The sequence below is a fragment of the Sminthopsis crassicaudata genome, chromosome 2, assembly GCF_048593235.1.
Source record: "Sminthopsis crassicaudata isolate SCR6 chromosome 2, ASM4859323v1, whole genome shotgun sequence".
NCBI classification, from domain to species: Eukaryota; Metazoa; Chordata; class Mammalia; order Dasyuromorphia; family Dasyuridae; genus Sminthopsis; species Sminthopsis crassicaudata.
The window spans coordinates 99436612-99450253 of NC_133618.1; positions in this window are offsets into that span (position 1 = coordinate 99436612).

Genomic DNA, 13642 nt, shown 5'->3' on the forward strand with positions numbered 1-13642 from the left:
TTAATTTCAAAAAATGCCAATCAAGGTGGCCTAGCTGTACCATACCTAAAAAATATATTACAAAGCAATGGTCATCAAAACCATTTGGTCCTTGCTAAGAAATAGAGTGGTCTATCAGTGGAATAGGTTAGGTTTACAGGACAAAATAGTCAATGACTATAATAATCTAATGTTTAAGAAACCCAAAGACTCCAGCTTCTGAGATAAGAACTCATCATTTGAGAAAAACTGCTAGGGAAATTGGAAACTAGTATGAAAGAAATGAAGCATTGATCCACACCTAACAATATATACCAAGATAAAGTGGAAATGGGTTCATGATTTAGACATAAAGAGTGATATTGTAAGCAAATTAGAACAACATAGGATACTTTACATCTCAAATCTGTGGAGAAGGAAGGAATTTGTGACCAAAGAAGAACTGGAACTCATTTTTGAATCTCAAATAGATAATTTTGATTATACTAAGTTTAAAAGGTTTTGTACAAACAAAACTAATGCAGACAAAATTAGAATGGAAGCAATAAATTAGGAAAATATTTTTTATTCTAGGGTTCTGATAAAGGCCTAATTTCTAAAATATATAGAGAATTGACTAAAATTCTAAGAATTTAAGCTATTCTCCAACTGACAAATTGTCAAAGGATATGAACAGACAATTTTCAGATGAAGAAATTAAAACCATTTGTAATCATGAAAATGAACACATAAAATAAATACAAATTAAGAAAACTCTGAGATACCATTATATCTCTCAGATTGGCTCAGATAATTAGGAAAATATCATGACAAATGTTGGAGGGCATGTGGGAAAACTGGACACTAATATCTTTTTGGCAGAATTGTGAATACATCCTGTCATTCTGGAGAACAATTTGGAATTATGCCCAAAGGGCTATGAAACTGTGCATACACTTTGATCCAGCAGTATTTCTACTGGGCTTATCTCCCAAAGAGATCATAAAGGAGGAAAAGGGACTCACATGTGCAAAAATGTTTGTGGCATCCTTTTTTGTAGTGGCAAGAAACTGGAGACTGAGTGGATGCCCATCAATTGAAGAATGGCTGAATCAATTATGGTACATGAATATTATGGAATCTTATAGTTCTAGAAAAAAAAATGATCAGCAGGATGATTTCAGAGACTTACATGAACTTATGCTAGGTGAAATCAGCAGAACCAGGACATCATTGTACATGGCAACAGCAAGATAATATGGTGATCAATTGTGATGTATGTGGCTTTTGTCAACAAGAATATGATTCAAGCTGGTTCCAGTGATTTTGTTATGATGATAGCTATTTACACCCAAAGAGAGGATTGTGCAAACTGAGTGTGAATCACAACATAGCATTTTCACTTCTTTTGTTGTTGTTTTCTTGAATTTTCTTTTCTTTTCATTTTTTCCTTTTTAATATGATTTTTCTTGTGCAGCATGATAATTATATAAATATGTATGCCTATATTGGTTATATATATATATATATATATATATATATATATATATTTCTACCATGTTTAACATTTATTGTATCACTTGCCATCTGTGTACAGAGAAGAGGAGGAAGAGTGGAACACAAAGTTTTGCTAGAGTCAATGTTAAAAAACTATTCTTGCATGTTTTGAAAATAAAATATTAAATAAAATTTGAAAAAAATAAAAACCTTTAATATATTTACATGTATATGCATTATAAACATACATACATATATGTGTATAAAATATGTATAAACTTACATACGTATATGTGTAAATGTATATGGATATCTATCTGTCTATCTATCTATCTATCTATCTATCTATCTATCTATCTAAGTGTGTGAAATTTATAAGAACATAGTCCCCAGTGATTCCCCAATTGATAAATGGTCAAAGGATGTGAAGAGACAATTTTCAGATGATGTAATTAAAGCTATCTATAGTCTTATAAAAATGCTACAAATTTCTATTGATTAGAGAGATGCAAATGAAAATAATTGTCAGTTAATACCTCATACCTCTCAAATTGGCTAAAATGACAGGAAAAATAATAATTATTATTATTGTTGTAGGGGATGTGGGGAAAACTGGGACACTAATGCATTTTTGATGGAGTTGTGAAATGATCAAACTATTCTGGAAAGCAATATGGATCTATGCCCAAAAGGCTGTAAAACTATTCATACCCTTTGATCTAGCAGTAACATTACTGGATCTGTGTCCCAAAGAAATCATAAAAGATGTAAAAGGATCTACATGTTTAAAAATGTTTGGTACCATTTTGTAGCAGCTTTTTTTGTGGTAGCAAAGAATTGGAAAATGAGTAGATGTCTCTCAATTAGGGAATGGCTGAACATGTTGTGATTTATGAAGATAATTGAAATATTATTTTTCATGAAAAATGCTGAACAAGTTGTTTTTAGAAAGACCTGGGAAAATTTACACCAACTGATGCTGAGAGAAACAAGCCTAAAAAACAGGAATAGTTTGTATACAATGACAGCAAGAATGTCGAGTGATCAACTATGAAAAGATGACTTCTTCTCACTAGATTAGTAATCCAAAGCAATCCCAATACACTTTGGACAGAAAATGCCATCTGAATCCAGATAAAGAACTATGGAAATTGTAATGTCATTCCACACATGCTATATTTCACTTCTTTTTTCCGATTTTAATCTCTCCCATGGTTTTTCACTTTTGCTCTGATTTTTTCTCTTCAAAAAGCAATGTGTATTAAAAATAAATAAAAATTTAAAATACCATGAAAACTTTTTATTATGGGCACTATCCTTGAAGTTCAATGAGGATAATGAACTGAACATAAAATTTTAAAATATGATCATAATTCTGCCACTTAATATCTGTTTTCTTTGGCTGCATACTTTGCTGACCTTGAATTATGCTTATTTGCAGAAATCAAGATGACAATCCTAATACTGTTTTCCTTACTGGTTATTATAAGAATAGAATTTGTAATGAGAATGGAGGTGTTTTATAAGTGCAAGTAAATTATATAGAAAAGTTAGATAAATAGATATACATATACATATTTGTATATGTATATATGTGTAAAAGAGAAAACAGATGCTATGCATTATTATTTTTTTTTCACTTTTGAAAGCTTTATTTTTAAAAATTGTATTTATTTATTTACAAAGCATATGCATGGGTAATTTTTCCAACACTGACTTTTGCAAAATCTTTTGTTCCAAATTTTTCCTTCCTTCCCCCCCCCCCATCTCCCCAGCTGGAGGTAGTCCAATGCTGTTAAATATGTTGAAATACATGTTAAATCCAATATATGTATACATATTTATACAGTTATCTTACTTTACAAAAAATCAGATCAAGAAGGAAGGGAAAAAAACTGAGAAAGAAAACAAAATTATGCATTATTGTTAATGATATATTCAAAATGATATGTTTATCTGGATAGCTTGTGAGTTTCTGTGCTCATTGAAGAAAAATCTCCATTTTCTGGGTGAGTTTCAGTCAACTTTCTCAAACACATGAGAAGCAATTCTCCTTTTGGTTTCTTCCAACCCCCACTGCTACTTTAAAAACCTATTAAAAAAGCAAAGAGGTGATAGATCATTTACCCTCATAGCTTTCAGAGTGAGTAATATGTAGCTTTCTTGGTGCTCACCAGAATGACTGGTGATAGTGATAATGATGAATATCCAAGCAGTCTTCTTAAGATATTAGGAAAATGGTTCTCTTTAACTCACATTAAATACTTCAGCTTCCTAGCAGGTGAACAATGTCTTTGAATGATATTATGGAACAAGAAAATATATGAGTCCACTTAAACAACTGTAGGTTATTTTGCAAACAAGGATGTGCCATGGAATTAAAAATATAAATGGGAGTAAATAAAAAAGGGCTCATTGAAGGTCTGGGCTTTGCATTAACCAGGAATATGCTAAAATGAATTAAAATGGAACCATATTTCAGTTTTATGTTTGTGTGACTTTTACTACACTAAATTCTTTGAAAAGTTAGTGTCCACCTTGCTAGGAAAATATTTCATACTTCAGTTTATCCAAGGATTATGATGATTTGTTTTACATGTTTGAATTGAAGATGGAATGAATTAAATGAACTACTGCAGTATAATGTTTCCATCAAATAAGGCAGAAGTAAAATCATAATTTGTGATCAAAATATGATGGGTAGCTAAGTGACAAGCTTCTGTGTGCAGATTGTCTCTAAGCTTCATTTAGTAATCACCTGGTTCTTCCTACAGAGGCTACACATAGACATGATTTCATTCTCACCATGTGATCAAATCTTCATTTGTTTCTTCCCCTACAGCCATCATGTCATTCTTGTTTTTTTCACATCACAGCCAACTTTAAGCCCACTACTTTTCCCAGCAAAATATTACCTCTTACTATACTGTTTTGTATCTTGTCTAATAATAATATCAGGTCATAATCATATTCATATGAAGTTTTGTAGAGTATTTTATTTATTTAACCTCATTTGATTTCTACACTATACAATTCATGCTAAAATAGAATAGAAATGGAAAATACTATACCATACATACAGATTTCTGTGAATTGTATTTTGACTTAGTTTTAAAATGTATTATTTTCTGTCATTTCTCATATTTATGTTTATTATTTTGTATATTTCCCAATTATATGTTAATCTGCTTCGAGCTACATTCAAGTATTTCCAACCTGTTGGTGATATATTGGATCTCTGTATTAGATGATTTCTTGTGTCAGGATGCCCATTTTGTCTACACAACTTAGGACATATTGTGTTCCTTACTTAAAATGCTTACCCTCTTACTCTATGCCTCTATTTACCAAAGCATGTTTTCTGTTGATTGAAATTAGATAATTCATGGGTATGGAGCAAATATAGGCATGAGAAATATGAATTTACTATGAAAAAAAACCCCAATATCTAGAGATATAAACTGGTTCCTTCAAGAAAACTTAGTCCTTGATATTTGCTTAGAAGATTGACCATTTAAATGATTTACCCTGTACAAGTAAAACAGATAGTCTTCTTATTTCAAGACCAATGCTCTATCCTCTACATAGCTATTTATGTCATTACTATCCTTTAAGACTTAACTTATCTTATTTCTATCCCTAGACTTTTTTTGAATCCCTATAACATGCATTTCCTGCTCATTAATTTGTTGGTATTTATATATTTTATTATCCTAGCTATTCATTTGCATACCTATGTTAGTTAGTTCCATCATATACTATATGTTTCCATGTCTCTATTATCTTTATCATGAATCCAAACTAAGGCAAATTAGACACATATTCAAGTTTAAAGTATTATATACTGAGTCTAATTATGTTTTCTTCATCATCACAACATAAAAAATGAAAATCATATAAAGAATTATCTAGTCTGACACTTTGATCCTATTAAATAAAGAAAATGAGGCCCAGATAAGAAAAGTAACTTGATTAAGGACCAATGGTTAGAAAAATGGAATATCTGTCATTTTAAAATCTTGCCCTACTTTATATTTTATGCATAAAATGCCCTACTCTTTCTCATTAATGATGATGATGACAACAAGAATGGCAACAACAATAACAACAATACTTAACATTTACATAGCACTTCAATCCTTAGAGCACTTTGGCACATATTATCTCACATCCTCATAACAAGATTGGGAGTTAGATGCCCTTGCTATTTATAAATGCTTAAACTGAGGAAATCAGACATTAAGTGACTTACCAAGGTCACACAGATAGTATCTGAGAGGATTCAAACTCAAGACTGTCTAGCTCAACTAAGTCACCAATTATTTCCTTAATTAGTAAACATCCTTTAAAGATTCAACTGACACATGACCTAATTTTAAAATTTTCCATTATTACCATAATATCTAATATCCAGTGGATTTCACAGTACATTTTGATAAGGAGCTCTAACCTATTTTTTTTGTTGTTGTTCTTTATCCCTTTTTATCTTTTCACTACTCTGTTTTAAATCTGTATTTAATACCTGAAGGCATCATGAAATCTTTTACCATTCTCACTGATGAGAGTGTTGGGGGTTGTTCTGCAACAATTTTAACTCAACTCTACTTTATTGATATTTAGTGCTCCACTCTTCAACAGGTGTCATCAATCTTCTTCCCTTCTAGATTTTCAACAGATGGATGGATAATATTACATTTCTCTCTATTCTTTCCATCCTGTAAGAAACTGAATTATGCAATCTATGTTAGCTGAGGTCCCATAGGCCCAGCTGCTTGACATTGGAAAAACCTTTTTCTTGTATTGTTCAAATAAGTTTCTCTTTTACCCTCTAGATCTGCTCATACTGAATGTCTGCTGCATATTGAGTATCATTTTTCTCTTTGTACTAATATCATCATAGCTAAGTATTGTGCATGGTATATCAGAAATATTTAAGTGCTTATGAATTGATTAACAACATGATGATTCCCTCCTTTTAATTCAAGAAATTTATTGAGTGCTTGCCACTTATGTAAATTTATACTCTTTCTATGTTATCATTCTTTCTCCATCGATTTCTGGAATAGCTGGTCAACAGGCTGTTTCTTGAAAATTTCTATAGTGAAGGGAAATAGGATCCATCTTAAGCTCAGAGGGAGAGAGATCCCTCCTGTTGAAATGTATTTTCCTTACATGATGCATATGAAGTCAATACTGCAAGTATAACTATAATTTATATTTTATAGATGAGAAGACATGAATATTCTGCTATCTACTTAAATTTGTAATATCTCTAACTCATCATATTCACCACAGCTTACCAGTACTGCAAACATCTCTTTTTTATTTGTAGGTCTATCACTATTTGTCCAATAACAAAAGTTTATAATTTCATTTATATTTAACTTTATATTTATATTCAACTTTCCCCTTTCCTTCAAATTCCACATGCATTTATCTTATTATTTTATATTGTTTCTATTAATGCTTATATGTATATGTATGTTGACATTTGTATATATATGTATATATACATATGTATTTATGTGTATACACATATTATCCTCTGAAAGTTTATGTCACTCAAATTTCACCCTTTATCTCTCTCTTCATTCTTTTTCTCATGAAATCATTCATCATTACAATGAATAACAGTAAAAGAAAAATATAAAACAGAACAATAAAAACATTCCATAAAATTAAAAAAAAATCAGTGTTCATCACCATCATTTCTTCTCTGGAAAGGAGTAGAGGACAATTCCTTTAGAGCTGTAATATTCAGCTGTCTCTCAAATTGTAATCCTTCCCTGGGAGGAAGTTTCTTTTCTGTGAATCCTTTACTCTGTGAGCAGGTTTCTTGGGAGGCTTCTGGAGCCTCTAGCCAGCCTCTTCTTCTTCCTGAATCCTGGCTCTGAATCTCCTCCAGCTCTTGTCCTTCCCCAGTCCAGACTGCTCTCCAGGCTCAATGTTGCCTCTTTTATCCTCCCAGAGAATGGGTGTGGGATAATGCAAGGGATTCTGGGAAGAAGTACTCCAACCAATGAGCTTGCTCCTCTTAAGAATCTGAGCCAGAGAACTATCAAGTCAACCTGAGTTATCACCCTGTAATTGTCCAGACAACCTGAATTCTCACCTTGTCATTCTCCAGACAACCTGAGTTCTCACCTAGTAATCCTAACATCTCCCCTTTTCTTTTGATTTAGAACATAGGATAGTCATGACCTTGAAACATAAATCCATCAATATGGGAGGTATTACACATAATTACATAAATTACATAAGCACATAGTAACATAATAAGAAGTATATAACAAATAACATGATCAAATAATCATAAATTAAGAATTTATAAATGTCCATAAGTCCATTGTCCATTAGTCTCATCTTGTGTTAGGAAATCCAATGATTCCTGCTGGTTTTTAAAGTTCTTTAACAGTCTTCTTATTAGCCATGCTCTTTCAGTGCCAGCTGTTTCTTAGATTTTCTCCTTTATTTTTGAGGTCTTTCTCTTTTTCTGTCTCTCTCTGATGGACAAGGCGAATACGGCTCGTTGGCACCCATCTGATTCCTTCTCCTGCTGAAGAAATACAAGCAAACTTTCTCTCCCAGGCAGCCAACCTATCTAATTTCCTTCTATTTACCACTTTTTAAATCTCTTTTCATCATCTGGCAATTACATTGCAGTTGTTTGCACTGGACACAGCCCTGTTGGTTTAAAAGGCCTGTATTCTCCCCAAGTGTAATCCATTTTTGCAATCTGATTGCCTTTTGGCTGACATATCAGGTAATCCCTTTCTGCCATGTGATTGCTTTTCTGCTGGTTGATCAAATCAGAGTCCTGACCTTCTAAAGGCTCTTTGGGTGTAACATCAGCTGCCATCATGCCCCAAGTCTTTTTTGCCTGGGGCCCTAGACCTGGGCCCCTCATCCCATTTCCCTGAATTATTCTACAGTCTGATGCCAAATGGAGTCCTCGGTTGCATTTTGGACATGGGGTTTTAGGTCTTCTCTCACCCTGTCTTCTCACTGTATTTCCATATCTCAATTTTTCCACATTGAAAACATCTCTTAGTTTCTCTAGAAGTCCCTTGCCAGGAGGGACCCTGTCTTTCCATATTCATCATTGTTCGGGTGTAAAAAGCATTTGTTCCCACTGTAGCACAATGTCTTATGATCTCCTCTAAAGGAGCATCTTTGTCTAATCCCCATATAATTCTTTTGCAAATTTCATTGGCATTTTCCTTAGCCAGATGTCTGGTCATTATTTCTGTAGCTGCATTTTCTCCAATAGTTCTTTTGACAACAGTTTGCAAACGTCCCACAAAATCAGCAAAAGGTTCATTGGGACCTTGCTCTATTTTAATGAAAGCCTCTCCCTGATATTTCTGTCCAGGGAGGGCAGCCTTAGCAATTTGTTCATATATTGTCATGGTATAATTAATCTGTTCTGAATTCTCTCCATACTGACCTTCACCAGCTAAGTGCTCAAAAGTGAATTGTGTGTTAACTCCTATTTCCAAATTGCATCTGACTTGAATTTTACATAATTCATGAAACTCCACAAGCCATAGCAAATTTTCTCCAGGTTCCAGGCATGTCCTTGCTATGGATTTCCAATCATTCGGGGTTAGGACTTCATAAGACAAACCATCTAGTGACATTTTGACATAAGCTGACGTAGCCCCATAAAGGGTACAACCTTTTTTCAAATCTTTAATTTTATTCAAATCTAAAGGTGCATATTTTCTCCTTTTATGGCCTACAGAGTCAATCTTTTCAATCACAGGATATGCATGTATAAAATCACTTATATCCTGTCCTTCTCTCTTAGCTTTAACCAATGCTTTTTCTAATCTTGTCATAGGCTTAGGCTGCTTCACAGGCAATTCTGTTTGTGTTTCTGCCTCTTGCCCTCCTCCTTCTTGCTCCACCCCTGAAGGGTTAATTGAGGGAGGAGATGGGAGGTGCTCCTGTTGCTCAGAATTGTACTTAACTTCATTGTTATCTGATTCATCCTTTTCACCTAATTTAGTTGACACCTCCCCATTTTGCTCCTTCATCTCTTCCTTTAGAATAACATTTTTTAAAGCCATTTGGATTAAATTGTAGGTATGAATTGTATCTTTGGAGACTGAGTTTGGTCTGGAACCAAAGGGTAAAATGTCACAAAGGCAATTGTAGTGTTCACCTAATTGCTCTCCTACTAATTTCCACTCATCTGGGTCCAATTCTTTTTCCAGAGAAAAACAAGGACATATGACCTTCACAGTTTTTAAAAGTTCAGTAATCTCCTCCAAAATTATAATCAATCCTTGGCTTTTCATAACCTTGATGATGCTCTCTAAACATTTTCCTTGAACAGAAGGTGTTTGCCCCATTTCACTATAAGAGATTGCTGGTTTAGCCCTTAACAAGTTAAGTTCCTTATTTATCTATTAGCACACTTACTTAATCTTTAACAAAGTTTCCTCGTTACTCACGGTTCTGGGTCAGAGAGGCTGAGATCTGGATGGGAGGCTTTTCCACTGGAATCAAGACCGTGTCTGTTCCTATTCGGGAGCCAAATTGCAAAGGTCTGGTCTAGCTCCTCTTGTCAGGATAAGGAAAAGTCCTTGCCCCATGTGTGGACGCCAATTGTAATGTTCTGATCATCTCTCATTTGTAATCCTTCCCTGGGAGGAAGTTTCTTTTCTGTGAATCCTTTACTCTGTGAGCAGGTTTCTTGGGAGGCTTCTGGAGCCTCCAGCCAGCCTCTTCTTCTTCCTGAATCCTGGCTCTGAATCTCCTCCAGCTCTTGTCCTTCCCCAGTCCAGACTGCTCTCCAGGCTCAATGTTGCCTCTTTAATCCTCCCAGAGAATGGGTGTGGGATAATGCAAGGGCTTCTGGGAAGAAGTACTCCAACCAATGAGCTTGCTCCTCTTAAGAATCTGAGCCAGAGAACTATCAAGTCAACCTGAGTTATCACCCTGTAATTGTCCAGACAACCTGAATTCTCACCTTGTCATTCTCCAGACAACCTGAGTTCTCACCTAGTAATCCTAACATCTCCCCCTTTCTTTTGATTTAGAACATAGGATAGTCATGACCTTGAAACATAAATCCATCAATATGGGAGGTATTACACATAATTATATAGATTACATAAGCACATAGTAACATAGTAACACAATACATGCTAGAAGTATATAACAAATAACATGATCAAATAATCATAAATTGAAAATTTATAAATGTCCATAAGTCCATTGTCCATTAGTGTCATCTTGTGTTAGGAAGTCCAATGATTCCTGATAATTCCAAGATAATTTTTCAAGATTCGTTTGTAGTTGTTTTGTAGTCAATGTTCCTTCTATGTATATTATTGCAGGAAATGTGTATATTTCTCTATTGTATCTGTTTGCTTAATTTTGATTTTCATGTGTTTGAAGATTTTTTGTATTAATTTTTGTAATGTTTGGGCTAACTTTCTGGAGGTCCTCCAAATGGGCCTTGATATCAGTAGAATAATCATCATGAGGATGGACAAGAATAGAATCCAAAGTCTTTATTATCTCTTACACAGTCTGTGTCTATCATAGTCTGACCGACTTTCAGTCTGACCCAGTCTCCTTCAGCAGTCTGACAGTCTTAAGCAGTCTCCCTCTGAATCTAACTTTATCTGCAATTTAAACATCCTATTACAATCATTATATTATTTATATATTTTAAAGTTCCCCAAATGACTTACTGTGATGACCATGTTAGCACCCTGAGTACCTTAGAATTAGCTGGAGTCAGGATAAACAAAAGTATTTATTCTTGGTTTTAGTGGTAGAAGTGAAAAGAGTGGATGTGTAGGATCTCTGCGATCTCACCTCTTCATCTCTCTCTTAGAAGTGACCCCAGCTAGTCTCACTGAACTTTCTAGTCCCTCCTACAATTCTTTGTATATACCAAACGATTGGGCCAGCACAGGATAGTGGGAAGGGCCATTTTCCAAGCATTTTGCTATAGAGTATTGCCCAATCAGTAATTAGTCTCATGTGCTCCATTGTCTGACCCCAGTGTATTGAATCAAGAGTTTCAGCCCTTTACCAACTTACAACCATGCAATAATTATGTCTGTTTTTCAAATGAAGAAACAAAGTTTCCCAGACCTTAGTTGCCATGCTCATGATTACAATTTACTAAAATTTCTGGGCAGATCTTAAATTTGATTTCAGTTTTAGAACTCTATCATACCATGATCTAAGCATTGTTTTCTAGTACAGACACAATATTTATATGACACATTTTGATTACCTATATTTACAGAATTTACAATAGTAGAGAAAAATAGAAATATATATCATAATTAATATATAATATATATTTGGATATATAAAGTTGGAAAAACAGTTTTATTTTAGTTTTGATGATTAAAAGTTTCTCAAATCACTAAATGCCTAAGTCAAGTCACTGCCCAGAAAACTTTAAAGAGCTACAAGTGAATTACAAAAAGGATTGGTTTTAGTTTTCTCCTTTTTTCTGACTTTTTGCTTTGAGAATGGTAATGTGTAGCTCAAAAACAGGAAACTGGAACAGCTGTGAATAAAAAGGAAATGGACAATAATCTCTTGAATAATAAAAACATGATTATATTTAATTTCCCAACAATGACAATTATGACAATGTAAGGCAATATGTATATATATATGGAAATTAACTATCTGGGAAATCAAGATTAAGAGTCCTTAACCTTTACCATTTTTACTTCTTAATAGGTCCATCTGACAGCCTGTTTTTCTCTTTTTTAAAAAATATAAATTTGTGTGCAGTTTGCTTAATATGAAATTTTATTAATTTAAGCAAATAGAAATAAATACTAAACATCACTGATTAGCAAATGGTATTTTCTCCTCACCACTATGTGGAACTTGAGTCTCACACTTGAACTGAAAATGAAACAGTTTATCTTCTCGTTTAGGGGAAACATTTTTCTTCTCTCATGAATTTGAAACAAGAACAAATTGTATATATTTTATTTTGTAATGACAAAAAACATGAAGTTTGAATCTAAATATTCTTTGATTGATAGCATTACTTTGTGCATAACAGTGCAAATAATCAGTAAAATGATTTCAATTGCCTTTATTCTAAGTGCTGATTTTTTAAAAAACAACATATAGTTAAAATATTACTTATATTTAAAAATACACAAGTATCAAATAAGTAAGAAAAAGTAAGAAAGAATAAAGAGTATTTAGTATTTAGAAAACCAATGTTGCTTTATTGTCAGTCAATCCATACATCTTTAATAAATACCAACTCTGTTGCACTTCCATTTCAATTTCAAGAATACAAATATAAAGCAAAGTAGTAAATTCTTGTGATTTAAAAGGGTTCAAGAAAAATTGTCAGATGTTTTATGGAATATGATTGTAGCAAAACCCAAATTTCCTTAATTAATGCAATCCCCATGAGAGTCAATGAAATCAAAACTCTAATCTAATATTTTGATACTTCTTGACTTGGGCCAAAAAAGAATCAAGTATTGTTACAATTCCTTTTTGTTAACCAATTACATGGTTAGGACATTCTGATGAGTGATTTCCTTTTCCCATCCCCTCCCAGACAGTTAATAAACCTTACCTGAATAGTCTAAAGTTAATGCAAGATATCTCACACACACACACACACACACACACACATGTATACACATATAGCCATACACACACATATATATGTTTATGCATTTGTGCATATATATATGTGTGTGTATATATATATGTATATGTATATGTGTATATATATGTATATGTATATGTGTACATATATATATATATATATATATATATATATATATATATATATATATATATATATATATATATATATATATATATATATATATACATACATGTATATGTATATGTAGGTCAAAGCCATAGTATGAATATATGTATTACATACCTACATAGACACACAAATCAATAGTCTAAACTATGTTGTTATACACATACATATACATACATATGCATACATGCTAGCTAGATACAGTAACACCTTGAATGGAGAAGACATATTTCTCTTCATCCTCAAAGCAAGGAGAGAATATTCTTTGCTATACTTAAAATTATGGAGAATTCTGCATTTAGCATCTGGGACATAATCAACCTTATCTTAAGATTCAGATTCAAAGAAATACCTCCATATTCCAACCCGATAATGTCTGGTTGATATTGCCTT